Here is a 14,082-nt window from a genome sequence, read left to right as displayed (position 1 = left end):
TATATGAGCGTGTCTTTTTTTGTTCTGAACTTTTGAGATGGAGCTTACTCCTTTTACCCCAAGTTACCATTTAAGTAGCTTTTTTTTTTTTCAATACAATAAAAATTTTAGCCTGGTGTTAGAGATGAAAATAGTTTCTTTTGGAATAGAAAGCAATTCTTGACAGCTTATCTGGAACGTTAGGTGCAGAGGAAGGGGCGGGAAGCCCGTCTCTTTGAATAGGGTCACCTCAGCAATGGCCAAGTCTCCTGTGTGTGAGCGAGATCAGCTAATGAAAGTACCATGAGAGTTATTTTGCACCGTTCTAAAGTTCAGCCACATTTCCCCTCTTGTTTGTGAAATTCCATCATGGGAATCACTTCCTGCTTTTGAGATTAGTGAAGCCATTACGCGTGGAGGAAGAACAGGCATTTGGACTTTGAAGAGTTTTAATTGGCACTGGTGAGTGCAGGTGAACAAGAAACCATAAATGTTTTTGGTGAAAACATTCAGGAGTTAGGTTTTTCCTTGTCTGGGAGGTAGCGGCAACAACAGCGCCTTCCTTCTGGGTGGTTTCTTCTTTGGCTTGATGAGCCAGTATAAAGCACCTAGAAATTTTCAGTTAAAATAATATATTCTCTGGGTTCTGCTGTGCCCCAGACAATGCTATTTTTTCCCCTTTTGTGGGCTTTGAATTTTTCTCCCCAGAAATTGGTTTTATTTGATGTATTTAAATCTTAAGTTTCTCAATAACAATAACAAAAGAGAACATTAAGGAGTTTGGTACTAAAAAGTAGTTGAAATAATTTTTTAAAATCTCCTAAGTAAGTGAAATTTATTTCTTTAATAGACTTAAACCCACTCTAAGGTCTTCAATAATTTTAAATGACCAGGTTCTTTTCTAAGTAATAGTCAAATAAGATGTATTTTATAGTTAAAAATAAGTGGAAAGACAAAAATTAGGTCATTGCATAAAATATGAGTAAATGCGTACATGTTAAGTATATACATTTATTGGTAGATCATTTTGTTATATGGCTGAGGCTCTACTGGTTTAGTTAAAACAATTTTCTTCCAAAGATATTCATGCTCTATGCTCTTGATCCTTTGAATGAGCTGTGGGTCTTTCATTAAAACAAACAAACAAACAAACCAAAAAAGAAAAACTTCAAAAATAATTTATGGTCAAAGTTTGTTGCCCTTCTGAATATATGGTAGCAATCTCAAAAATGGCTCAGAAAACTCCTTCAGCATTCCTGAAAAAACAAACATAACCCACAGAGTGTACATAAGTTTCATACAGAGAGTACAGGCAGCAACTTTTCTGAATACTTTCATACAACAAGGACATGCTTGTTTGACAAAATGAAAGGGAATATTCTTTAAAAAACAGTTCTCCATTCAAAACCTAACTCTGACACCCTTTCGTGTTGTATAATCTTGGACAAGTTATTCTAACTCCATGAATATCAGTTCATCATCTGTGAAATTTTATTTTTGGCGAGGATTAATGATATACTTCATATCCTCGCAAAATGCCTAGCACATAAATCCCCCAAATGATATCAACTGCAGTGAATTCTTTGTTACCCAGCATCTATTAACCAGGATTTCAGAAAAACTGTGACTTCCTGCACAGTCATCAAGCACTGATAATTTATGCTTCTCTTGATGACCCTGAAATGCATTCTGAATAATTAGGGAAAGATTAAATTATAATGAGTTTAGTTTCAGTGTTAAGTGTATTTTAATTTATTCGCATTCTTCAAAAATTTGTAATCCTTCTGCATGTAGTAACAATTAACAGAAAATATTTGATTAGCTGGAGCACTTCACTTCCTGACTATCTGACTAATAAGGAGTTTATTGTATAATGTTGAACCCCAAATTCTTCCCTACAGGTAATCTGGGGCATTTGCTGGATAGACTCACTTCACACTGGTCCTACATCCATTCTTAGAGCCAATGTTCTAGAATTATTATTTTTCTTGTTTTTAATCTTTTTTTTTTTACTTTTCAATTACTGTACTGTTGACATACAACATTATATTAACATTATATTAGTTTCAGGTGTACACCCCAGTGATTAGACATTATATAACTTACTAAGTAATTGTCCGAATAAATCTCATACCTATCTGACACCATACGTAGTTATTAAAATATTATTGCCTGTACTCCCTATGCTGTTCTTTATAACCCCATGACTATTCTGTAACAACCCATCTTTATTCATCTTTAAATATCCTTAGACAATAGTCTGAGTCTACACAAGGTCTCCCTTGCATGTTTTTTCTCACAAGGTCGTGATGCTGGTCAGCCCACCCGTTTTGTAAAGATGAGCGACTCCATCTTCTAGCCCTTATGGTTGTCTGTTCTTCTCCCATCGATTTCTGGAGATGGTCATCTCGACTGACATTAGTAATCAATCTGCCTTGTTTTTTCATCAACCTTTACTCTTGTCCGGTCGCCTTTTAGACTTATTTTCACTGGGCCCTTTAGGCTCTATAACTTTTCTTGATGAAAACTTCACCATGCATTTGATCATTTGTGTGATTCTTTTTTTCATTTACCACAGTTTCTCTCTGTTTTCCTCCCCCCCCCACACACACACATAATGTCATAGGCAGCTTTTAAAATAGGGCTTAACAACCGACTGGTGGTAAAAATAAAGTCTCTTAAATACATTTTCATCAGCATTATTGTCTCATTTTGATCTCAGGTAGTAGGTACGTTTTCAGGCAAGCAGATTGACTTCAGTGGTTTAATTGATCTTCAGAGGACATAGTTATTCATTGGCCCTTTTTTTTTTTTAATCTGGCCTCATTCTTACTTTCCTTGCATCTCTGCCTAGCCCCTACTTCTAACCAAGAGTCTTCTCTTCCACAGCGTCCTTCACTGCCAGCCGGCGTCCCCAGTGTAGTGCGTGCCGTGGTGGCCATAGAAGGAGGCTTACTGCTTCCTTTAAAGGGAGAGCGAGGCCAAGGGGAAAACACCTAGGGAAGAGGTAGTTCATTATGCTTTCCAGTCTTGGGCAACACCTGACCCTGGTATGGAGAAAGGATCTGCTAGGATGCGTTAGCCAAAATGTCTTCCTTAGTGATATATGGGTGTGGGGGAGGGGCGCTATGTGAGGATAGGGAGCCTGGGTGTATAGCCGGAAACCAGCCATTAGGCATTCTGCTCCAATCCTGTGATTTATCTAAGACTCAACTCGTTAGGTAGCTGTCCTTCAGTTGGTAATGTGAGTTGCCTGTTACTGCCGTTGTGTGCTGTTTCTCCACAAAGTGGTTTTTGTTCTCATATAGACATATAGTAAAAACCAGAACTCAATGGTATCAATATCATTGCTTCTTTTTTTAAATTTTTATTTATTCATTTTTTAGAGAGGAGAGAGAAAGGGAGAGAGAGAGACAGAGAGAGAAGGTGGGGAGGAGCTGGAAGCATCAACTCCCATATGTTCCTTGACCAGGCAAGCCCAGGGTTTCGAACCGGCGACCTCAGCATTTCCAGGTTGACACTTTATCCACTGCGCCACCACAGGTCAGGCCAATATCGTTGCTTCTATAGCTATAGCAGACTTGTACCTATTTAACTAATGCGAAGATGTTCCATGTTTGACAAACCATATTCACATTATGGGACTCTTCTGACTCTTCTGGGAACCATGATTTTGAACTTGATAGATTAGAATGGTCAATTGCAATGTTGAATAGGCTTCTTTAACAAATATGACATTTTTATAAATAGAGTATAAGATCAACTGGCAGAACAAATAAATTTATGTTCATAGAAAGTGTTAAACCTTAAGAACATTCATAAAATTGTTATTCAAATATCTTCACTAGTTTTCTGTACTAATACATTACTAGTTATGCAAATGTTATACTGAATATTATGCTTGTCAAGAGTTGAAGGAAGTTTATATGATCTTTCTTCTTTTTAGCTTTTTTTAAAAAGTGCTTATGAGATTTAATTGACATATAACATTATATTAGTTTCTGGTGTACAACATAATTATTTGATATTTTTATATATTGTGAAATGATCACCCAATAAGTCTAAGTTATTTTTTTTATTTTTTTGTATTTTTCTGAAGTTGGAAACGGGGAGGCAGTCAGACTCCCACATGCGCCCGACTGGGATCCACCCGGCATGCCCACCAGGGGGCGATGCTCTGCCCATCTGGGGTGTTGCTCTGTTGCAACCAGAACCATTCTAGCGCCTGAGGCAGAGGCCACAGAGCCATCCTCAGCGCCTGGGTCAACTTTGCTCCAATGGAGCCTTGGCTACGGGAGGCGAAGAGAGAAACAGAGAGGAAGGGGGGGGGGTGGAGAAGCAGATGGGTGCTTCTCCTGTGTGCCCTGGCCGGGAATCGAACCTGGGACTCCTGCACTTCAGGCTGACGCTCTACCACTGAGCCAACCTGCCAGAGCTATTTTTTAACTTTTGACACTCGTATATGCTGGTTTCTCTTTTAAATATATGCAATTACATTTACTCTAAGTCATTTATTGCTTTCCTTTTATTTAAGAACAGTTTGCCCATTTTAAAAAATTATCATCTGTTTGTACTTTGCTTTTTAAAAAATAGTTTTTTGGGTAACATAGGCACTGTTAAATATGTCATTCAGAACAATGGTAAGGAGGACAGTTAAGAATTGCCAGTTTAAACTCATTGAGAGGTATTAATTTTTATCAGTTATTGAAGATGGGCCATTTTATTACATTTCAGAGAAAAAGAAATATCAGATAGTAAGCCACAAACATGAGGGTAAAGGAGCATGCAAATGTCCTGACCAAAGATATGACACACCGTGAATACTGGCTCATTGCTTCCTGGCATCCAGGGAGAAAGGGATTCACCGGTAGTTACATCAGCAGTTCTCTAAGTGTGCTCTGTGGAGCTTGGGTCCCATGGAGATTCCTTTGGGGACGCTGCTAGGAAAGCAAGCAGGGCTTCAGGGCACCTCAACGCTTATTGGTTGCATGTATTAGGAATCCATAACAATGTTCATTTGAAAGGAAAACTCTGTTGCTAAAAATGGAATTTGGAAAGGCACTGAATAATAGGGATCTCATTATCAGCAGAGAAGAAACATAGTAGCTCCTTTGGGGAAATGAAGCTTAACTACTTTTCTCTTTTACCTAAAAAACAAATTATCTCAGCATACAGAAACAATATTGGTATCCATATAATTATAACTCAGATTTAACAGATGTTAATATTTTGCCACATATATTTTACATTTAAAAAAGAAAATGCCACTGATCCAGGTGTAACCTGATTCTACTCTTCCCAAATGCCCTTTCCTCCCTCCCTCCCCTGGGCTGACCATGACGGGAAGTTAAGTATCTGCCACGTACTAGATAGATATCTTGATACAAATGCATGTACCAGTAACCATCACCGATTTGTCTTTTTATTGTGCATTTTACTATATATATTTATATAAATGATGTCACACTATATATATTTATTTTCAACATTGTATTCTTCAAGATTTATCCATGTTGATACTCTTAGCTTTAAGTCACTCTTTTTAATGGCTCTGTGGCATTTTGATACATGAACAGATCACATTTATTTATCCGTTCTCCTGCTGATGGACATTTGGGACCTAAATGATGGACTTTTTTTTTTTTTTTTTACTTTTACACACAGTGCTGCATTGACTATCCTTGAGTAGCTCATGTGTTTGCAAGACATGTCCCACCTGGGAGTTTATGAAGCAGCCTTACCACTAGCCCACAAAGTGTCTTTGTACCACTTAGAATGAGGCCCCTGTTCCTCAATACTCTTTATATTTTCAGGAAACTAGTCACAGAGACTAAAAAACATTTACAGTAACCTTATGTCAAGGGTGTCCTCCAGAGCTGTGCAAAGTAAAAACTGTGTAACCATAGGCAGCAGTCCTGGCCGGAGGGGCTGCTGTAAGTGGGAAGAATGGTAGCATACAGAGGTTTGATGAATCTGTGTGTTTAACAGGTCAGCCATTGTTATCTAAGTAAACTATGCATGCTTAGTATTTATGTACATGAGGCTTTTCTAGCTAATGTTTTGGGCTGGGGAAAACTATACCTTTTTTAGAGATAAAATGTTGCAAATGAAGAACACAAGAAAGATGTTGAAGGTGCCTGTTTTTTTCCAGGTCAGAGAAGACCATTGGCAGGACCAAGGGAAGGTCAGTTTCTCCCTTTTTCAGAATACCGCCCTCAAGCCCATTCTACGTACACAGATATACAGTGCAGACTTCTGTGAGGCCTCGTCTGCTAAATCCACAGCATGCTACTAAGGGCGGGCAAATCGTGCCCTTGCTCTAGGAAAGGAAGTTGGGATTGTATTGAGCTGAGTACCAAGCTGCGAGCTTCCCACTGGAGCTGGTGCCACAAGTATCAATACACTGAAATGTGTGCATCTGAAGTTCCTTTGCTCCTCCCTCCGTCGCTTTGCCTGGAGATGAAAACGACCCCACAACAGGCAGTGCAATGCAGCCTCTATTGTTTATGTGAGTTTAATGAGGGAGATGTTCTGCCCTGCTTTGAAGATCTTGAAAGCATAATGTTTGCTTTTGCAAAGCCCTTGTAATTAGATGTCGCACAAGACAGTTTACCAGAGAACTCTCCAGGTGCCTAAAGTGTCTTTCTTCTTGACCCTGTCACACGCAACATTTTGATCAATGATTTGGGTGCAAAGTTGAGGGGCTGTGTTTCAAATCTGCAGATGACAAAAAGCTCATTAGGAGAGAGCAGAAACCTGCACGCTGCTACTTTATAGTGGTTTGTCCATTTATATCAAATAGGTCTTAGCTTCAAGTTCACCTGCTCACAGATGCTTTCGCTGGGGATCTGACAAATATATGGCCTCCATTTCTGATCCGTTTTTACCTGTTTTGTTTTTTCTTAACCTGTATTTTAACTGTGGTTGTTTACCTGTATTTTTAGTTGCTAACATTAGTAGTTAAGCCTTAGATGTTAACCTTTATATTTTTTGTTTTTTTTAAAGCCAAGCACTTTATTTTTATTTATTTATTCATTTTAGAGAAGAGAAAGAGAGAGAGAGAGAGAGAGAGAGAGAGAGAGAAGGGGGGAGGAGCAGGAAGCATCAACTCCTATATGTGCCTTGACCAGGCAAGCCCAGGGTTTTGAACCAGTGACCTCAGCATTCCAGGTCGACGCTTGATCCACTGTGCCACCACAGGTCAGGCCGTTAACCTATCTTTTTAACTGTAGTTGTTAACTCGTGTCCTGACACATCCCCACAGACTATAAGCTCAAAGAGAGAAGCGCCCACACTGCTCTGATCATTTCTGGAACCCCAGGACATAGAATATTTCTGGCTCATAGTAGGGACTTACTAAACTGTTGTCGATTGAAAGAAAACTGTGGGGATCACTGAAGAATATTAGATAAGAAAGTGACATGACCAGATTCCTGGTTTCGAAATGACACCTGGAAGGAGTCAAGACTGGCAGCCTGGTAGCCACTGTTGACTACGCTTCATGGAAGCACATATGGATAGATGTGTAGTCACTTGAAATGTGCCTTCTTTGCATTCCATGGCACATCTCCTGATGATAAGGTATAAAGCCTCACTCTCAGTTTATCTCTGGAATATGATCTTCCATTCATGGCTCCACTGAGTATTCACAAGTTAAATTGTACCCAGACAAAGAATGTCTAAGACAAGCTCATAGAGGGGGAGCCCTGTTAGTTTTTGTTAAAACTGTTAAAGAACTGCTCGGGAGAAGACTGAAAAGACTCATTTTATGTGGTTAGAGGGGGGCAGAACTCAAGCCAGTGGGGGCCGATTACATGAAAGCAAGTTTCAATTCAACGTAAGACAGAGCTTTCTAATAATCAGTGGGCCTGAGTCAGGGAATGGATGTCCTCAGGAGATCATTAGGTACCTGTCAATAGATGGTGTGGAAGCAGGTGCCAGACACCCATCTGTCAGAGACACTGTTGGGGGAATGTCTGTCCCACGTGGGAGGGTCTTTCACAAGTATAGACAGCCACCTAATATTTATTGAGGACCCACAGTGTTCTTGCTTCTGGTTATATATACAGAGATATATAAGGCACAGCTGCTGCCCGGACATGATCAACTTCTAGCCCTAAATTCTGTGGATCTCAGGGAGTTTTAGCCAAGGCTCGGTTGTAATTCTCACCCATTCCACATTAGAGCTGTGTGAAGTGAGGAGGTCTCAAAACACTGTCAACCTACTGGGAATACTTAACCTTATGCCCAGCAGGAAGAAGAATACCACTTCATAGCTACATCCTACCTTTGTGTCTCTATTTAAGCTCTGGCTTTGCTTTTTAGTTTTTTTTTTTTTTTTTTTTTTTTTAATTGAGGTATATTTGACATAGAACATTTTGTACATTTAAGGTATTCAACATGTTGATTTGGTACATTTACATATTGTAATATGATTGCTACTGTAGTGGTAATTAGCACCTCTATCATGTCACTTAATTATCATTTCTGAAGTTTTTGGGATAACTAAGATACGGTGGCTCTGCTTTTGTGACATGGCAGTTTATGGCCTATCCAGGTTAGTGTCTTTTCCTTGGTTCCCTTCTCTTCTGGTTACTATGACTGCTGAGCTCAGGGTGATGTGTGCTATTGGCTTTAACCAAATTTGTTGAAATAAATATTTTTTTTATTAGAATTGGATCTCTGTGATTTTCATTAATGACAAAACCATGAACTATAAAGTAGGGACTTTATGGAATGATAAGTAAGCACACTTAATTTCTTTAAAGTCACATCTGCTCCAATCAGTCACAAAGTGACTTGGCAACCTCTTTCTGTGCAGTAGAGGACATTAATAAATAAATATCCTAGCGGAACAGTTTTGGAGGTTAGGTTAGGATATCACATTATGAACGTAAGTAACATCTGGGTCTGAATGTTCCGGTCTATGCTAAAGACATGACCTTGACCGTCACGTGGATAAAGCATCTCTGTCCTTTACACCCTTCAGGTTAGAATCTCATTAGTATTTCCTGTAGTCACTGATCCACATTTTATCCTAGTAACCTGAGGAATGAACATACTTCCTTCGGCTGCTTAATATACCATTGGGAGCCACTTGAACCCTGAGCAGGTTACAGCTCAGATACTTAATGTTTGCTTTCATTATTATATTGATAAGTATACAAGATATTTGAGCGATCTTTTTCCTTTGGCATATAGTCTGGGGGCCAAGACATTCTTCTACTGGCCCAAGTCTCTTTGTAGGTGTCTATGCTTCATTCGTTGACCCCCAAATTAATCCATTGTTAAAATTATAGAGTCCAGATGCGGTCAGATTCATCTGTTCTGAGAAAGGAAGATAGTACAAAGGAAGCATGTGATGGAAACAGATTTCCCCAGCCAGCACTGTGGATTTGCTAAGGGTGACCAGCCAGCAAGGCCTCACGTGTCCACTCAGCATGGCATACAAGTGTTTTACAAGAATCTTAGCTACCAAAGCAATGCATTTTGGAAGTTAAAAATATTGAAATGCAAGTTTGCACACTTTGACTAAAACAGAAAGCATTCCCCCTACAGTCCTTCTTTGTTAGTACTCATTAGAGCACTAAAACCCTACATAGAGCAAAAATGGGAGCTTCTGAATCTTAACTGTACACATTGGAATCACTTGGAGAGATTTAAAAAGTACTGGGTTCTACCTCTGGTGTATGTAATTTTTCCAGCTGTTGAGAGATAATTGACACATAACCATTGTGTAATTTTAAGATGTACAAGGTGATATTTAGATGTATGTATAAATTGTGAACTGCTTACTACAATAGGCTTAGTTGGCTCCTCCATCCTCTCACATAACTGTCTTTTTCTTTCCATGGCGGGAACATTTAAAATCTCCTCTCCTGGCAACTTTCAAGTGTACATATAGCACAGTATTGTTAACGATAGCCAGCGTGTGGCACACCCAATTTCTCAGAATTTACTCACCTTATAACTGGAAGTTTATACGTTTTGACCAACATTTCCTTTTTCTCCCCCACCCCCAGGCTCTGGTGACCACCGTTCATTTCCCTGTTTCTATGTTCCGTCTATTTATTTTAGATTCTACACATAAGTGAGATCTTGTGGTATTGGTCTTTCTCTGGCTGACTGACTTCACTCAGCATAATGGCCTCCCAGTCCATCCGTGTTGTTGCAAATGGCAGGACTTCCTTCTTTTTCATGACTGAGTGATACTTCATTGTGTCTTTCTATCATCTGTCCGGGACCTCGTGTCTTCTGTATACATTCGTCCGTAGAAAGACCGTTAGGTTGTTGTTTCCTTATCTTGGCCCTGGTGAGTCACGCTGCCGTAATCATGGGCGTGCAGAAAGAGACTCTAGTTTAAACACGGCACCGGGAGGGTGCCCGGGCAGTAGGGGTTTCACAAGTGCCCCAGGAGAGTCTAATGTGCAGATCATGCAGAGAGGTGCTATTGTAAGACCTTTGATCTTCTAATATGTCCTCTTCTTAGATCAGTGTCACTGTATCACATTTCACTTCCTAGATATAAAAAAAAGAGAAATCTACATTTTTCTCAGTTATTTTTTTTGTGGGGCGTCATTTGGATAGAATGTACACTGTTTGGATCTGAGAACCGAACAAAGGCCTAGTATCCAGGGGACCCTTCAGACTGGGGTTCTCATCTATGTTGAACAATCCTGAAATGGAAGAAGTGTTTTGAAAAAAAAAATAAAAGAGAGAAAGAGTTTTGTAGAGGTGTAGTGATTTCAGTGCATCTCTGAAACGTCCTGTTTGAGAATGTCTCTGTTGCCCTGGCACATGAATAGCAATTGGTATGTGTCTAAAATTCTCCTCCTCTTCCCCATCTCCCTTCCCCTGTTCTTTTTGGAATCAATGGTTTGATCCATTTTCTTCTAGATGTCAGTGTTGTGGAAGCAAAGTTTGTAGATGGATTTGTGTCTCTTTGTAGGGGATTAAGCATCCACATGGATGCTTCTGAGAATATTTGTTTATTGTTGAGATACATAACAGATGATGCCTGTCTGTTCATTCACGTAGCCTGCCAGTAGCCATTTGCAACAATAGTTTCAGGTTTGTCAGAAGATCAGGAAAATTTTGTGCCATAATATCTTTAAGAATAGGGCTGCTTCCTCTCTACCATGGTCTCTAACAGAAGTTCTAATTTCTGCATACAGAGTATTGGCTTTTCTGAATCTGTTCTCTGTGTCTTTTATTTTTTTCTCTCATAGAGTTGAACTTTTTTTTGCCTTTCTGTGAGATATGGATAGATTTCCTTTTTTTTTTTTTTTTTTGAATTTTTCTGAAGCTGGAAACGGGGAGAGACAGTCAGACAGACTCCCGCATGTGCCCGACCAGGATCCACCCGGCACACCCACCAGGGGCAATGCTCTGCCCACCAGGGGGCGATGCTCTGCCCCTCCAGGGCGTCGCTCTGCCGCGACCAGAGCCACTCTAGCACCTGGGGCAGAGGCCAAGGAGCCATCCCCAGCGCCTGGGCCATCTTTGCTCCAATGGAGCCTTGGCTGCGGGAGGGGAAGAGAGAGACAGAGAGGAAGGAGGGGGGGTGGAGAAGCAAATGGGCGCTTCTCCTATGTGCCCTGGCCGGGAATTGAACCCGGGTCTCCCGCACGCCAGGCCGATGCTCTACTGCTGAGCCAACCAGCCAGGGCCTAGATTTCCAATTGTGTCTTCTGTTTCACTAATTTGACTTTTGGTTCTGCCTGGTTATCTCGTCTCTACCGCTACGGTGGTTTTTGATTCACCAATTTATTTTCTCCACGTGCTCTTTTTGTGTGTGATCTCAAAACTTCGAACTTTAGTTTCATAAGCACAATAAAAGCTCACATATTTTCTAAACGCATACTTTTCTTGCACTAAGTCTCTTTTAACGTGAAGCATTGTCTCTGATTTTTAGAGTGTTTTTCTTTTATGACAGGCAGTACGTTCTCAGCGGTCTAACTGCCTTTCTCCTCGTTTGGGAAGAGTCCACGCAGTGGCCTTCCTCTGGCTGTGTCAGCCTGCCACCGGTGTGTTCTCTCCTTTCTGTCCACACTGACCTCGCTCCTCTCCTGCCTTCAGTCTGTGCTCCCTGACCTCTTTCTCCAGCAGACAAACCAAAAACTTTACTTTTTTTTTTTGGCAAATGGAACCGATCCTTTATGGCTTCCAGAATAAATGCCAGTTTAACTTACTGTCTGTTTTGAAATGTTTATAAGAATATGGAAATTGGGAGAGTTAGATGCTTTTGCTCACATTGACAGCTTTTATAAATCCTGATAAATCAGTGGAAAATATTTTTTTGACCCAGCTTCTGTTGATGTCCTTAAGATACAGTTCTAGATGAAAAATTGCTGAGTCAAAAATTATGCACTTTTAAAAAATATTTAGATATATATTTTCAAATTGATTTTTGGAAATACTATTTTTTTTCTTAATATTTGTTAGGAGACCTATTTTGCCACATCTTCATCAATACCCAGTATTATCTTTAAAACACACACACTCACACAGACAAGATACAGTTGATAATGTAATATGACATGTACATTTGCATATGTTTTTGTTGTTTTCATTTGCCTTTGTTTTAATTTCAGAGAAGACTGGAGGTTTTATTCGTTATTAGAATTTTTGTGTGAGGTGTCTGTCCTGTCCTCTGAGTATTCTATTGTATCTTTTATTTAGCATGTGTTTTAAGAGAAGAATAACCCTGAGAATAACTAAATGCCGCTTCCCCCAGCGATCTCCAGGAAGTATATAGAGCCAATGATGATCTTAATGTAGGGGCAAAGCCTTCCATCTCGCTCACAGTGTTAGACATTGAGTCCATTCATTATCATCTTAGTTGCAGTTTTCCACATTTTTTAGAGCTTTACAATGAGATTTTCATATGTAATCATCTGAGAGGCTCACAAGGGGGGATGAAGTGAGGGGGAGGGAGGGGGCGACAGAGGGAGAGAGAGAGGAGGACGGCTCTTCTGTCTGGACTACGACACTCTCGTTCCACGAGACACGGTTTTTAACACCAGTTTAGAGCTTTTCCTTTTCTGTTCACGGCAATAAAACACTTTGGTATCGGTTCTCTGGAACTTCATTTGCTTTCAGTGTCGGCAAAGCCCCACAGCTGCCGGCGGCTCCAGAGAGCCATGCACACATCTGGAATCCCATCACGAGTTGAGTGACCAGGATGGAGGACACCGTGCCGCTTCTCACCTGCTAATTACACCCAGACTTCTTTTTATGATTGCTTCGATTGAGGCCAAGTTCTACTTCAATCTCGCCGACATGTTCCAAATCCAAGGCAAACATAAACGCACTGCATTCTCTTCTCCAGACCGTGTATGATCCTCTCTGGGTGAAAATACTTTCATGTGGTTCTGCTATTGTGATCAATCAAAGGTGTGATATTATAATAGCCCACGATCTGGAACAACAAAGATGATGAAAATTAAAGTTTCTGTTAACATGAAAGATTCCTTTTTACTTGTCCCCAAACTTTTTAGTCAGCCATCAAGGTGCTGCGGTATACAAGATGGAAAAATTCTTCCGTTTTCTGGACAAATGACAACTTTTTTCAGATCTCTTTCTTATGCCCTTGAGGGGCCTCTTCCTTTTGCTTTGTTCCCGTTCCCTGTTCTCTGCTCCCCCATCAACCTTAGCTCTTTCTGTGTCAGACTGGGGAGACTGTAAGGTCGGAGGCTCCATTCAGCCTGGCTTGGAATAGTTTTATGTATAAAGAGAATTGTGTTATATGCTATTCAGTCTAAAGAGGGAGGAATGAATTTCCCTTTAGTGAAAAGAAGCATTGCTATATGTTAAAATGATAGGCTTTTAGAGCTAAGAGGCACCAGGGAAAACATGGAGTCTGTCCTTCTTGTTTTATGGATTAAAGGGATCAGGCCATCATCCTGTCATCGGGAAACTGCTCCCCGTACTCACGGGCCGGCTTTATATATCCCGCTGACTTTATTTCTTCAGGTTAAGTTGAGCTGGACTTAGAATAAAGTGCAGTAGTTGGTAGCGTACGTTTGAGGTTAGACAGTTATGGGTTCAAACCAAGACTCCGTCTTCCAGCTCTCAGACCTCGTGTCACTCTGCTGAGCTTCA

At 40.3% G+C, this 14,082-nt stretch overlaps 1 protein-coding gene and 1 non-coding gene across 2 annotated transcripts in view; one reads left to right on the top strand and one right to left on the bottom strand.

Annotated features, from left to right (window-relative positions):
* Window positions 1-14,082, top strand: part of LOC136337734 (beta-glucosidase A-like) — a gene marked incomplete at its 5' end in the record, with an annotated part of 129,793 nt that overhangs the window by 63,415 nt on the left and 52,296 nt on the right.
* On the bottom strand, window positions 4,340-4,415 carry TRNAF-GAA (transfer RNA phenylalanine (anticodon GAA)). The gene has a single exon. It is a non-coding gene; the product is annotated as a tRNA-Phe (tRNA).

The sequence above is a fragment of the Saccopteryx bilineata genome, chromosome 5 (genome assembly GCF_036850765.1).
Source record: "Saccopteryx bilineata isolate mSacBil1 chromosome 5, mSacBil1_pri_phased_curated, whole genome shotgun sequence".
Taxonomy (NCBI): domain Eukaryota; kingdom Metazoa; phylum Chordata; class Mammalia; order Chiroptera; family Emballonuridae; genus Saccopteryx; species Saccopteryx bilineata.
The sequence above is the reverse complement of the archived record's forward strand: the minus strand, read 5'-3'. Positions and strand labels throughout refer to the sequence as shown.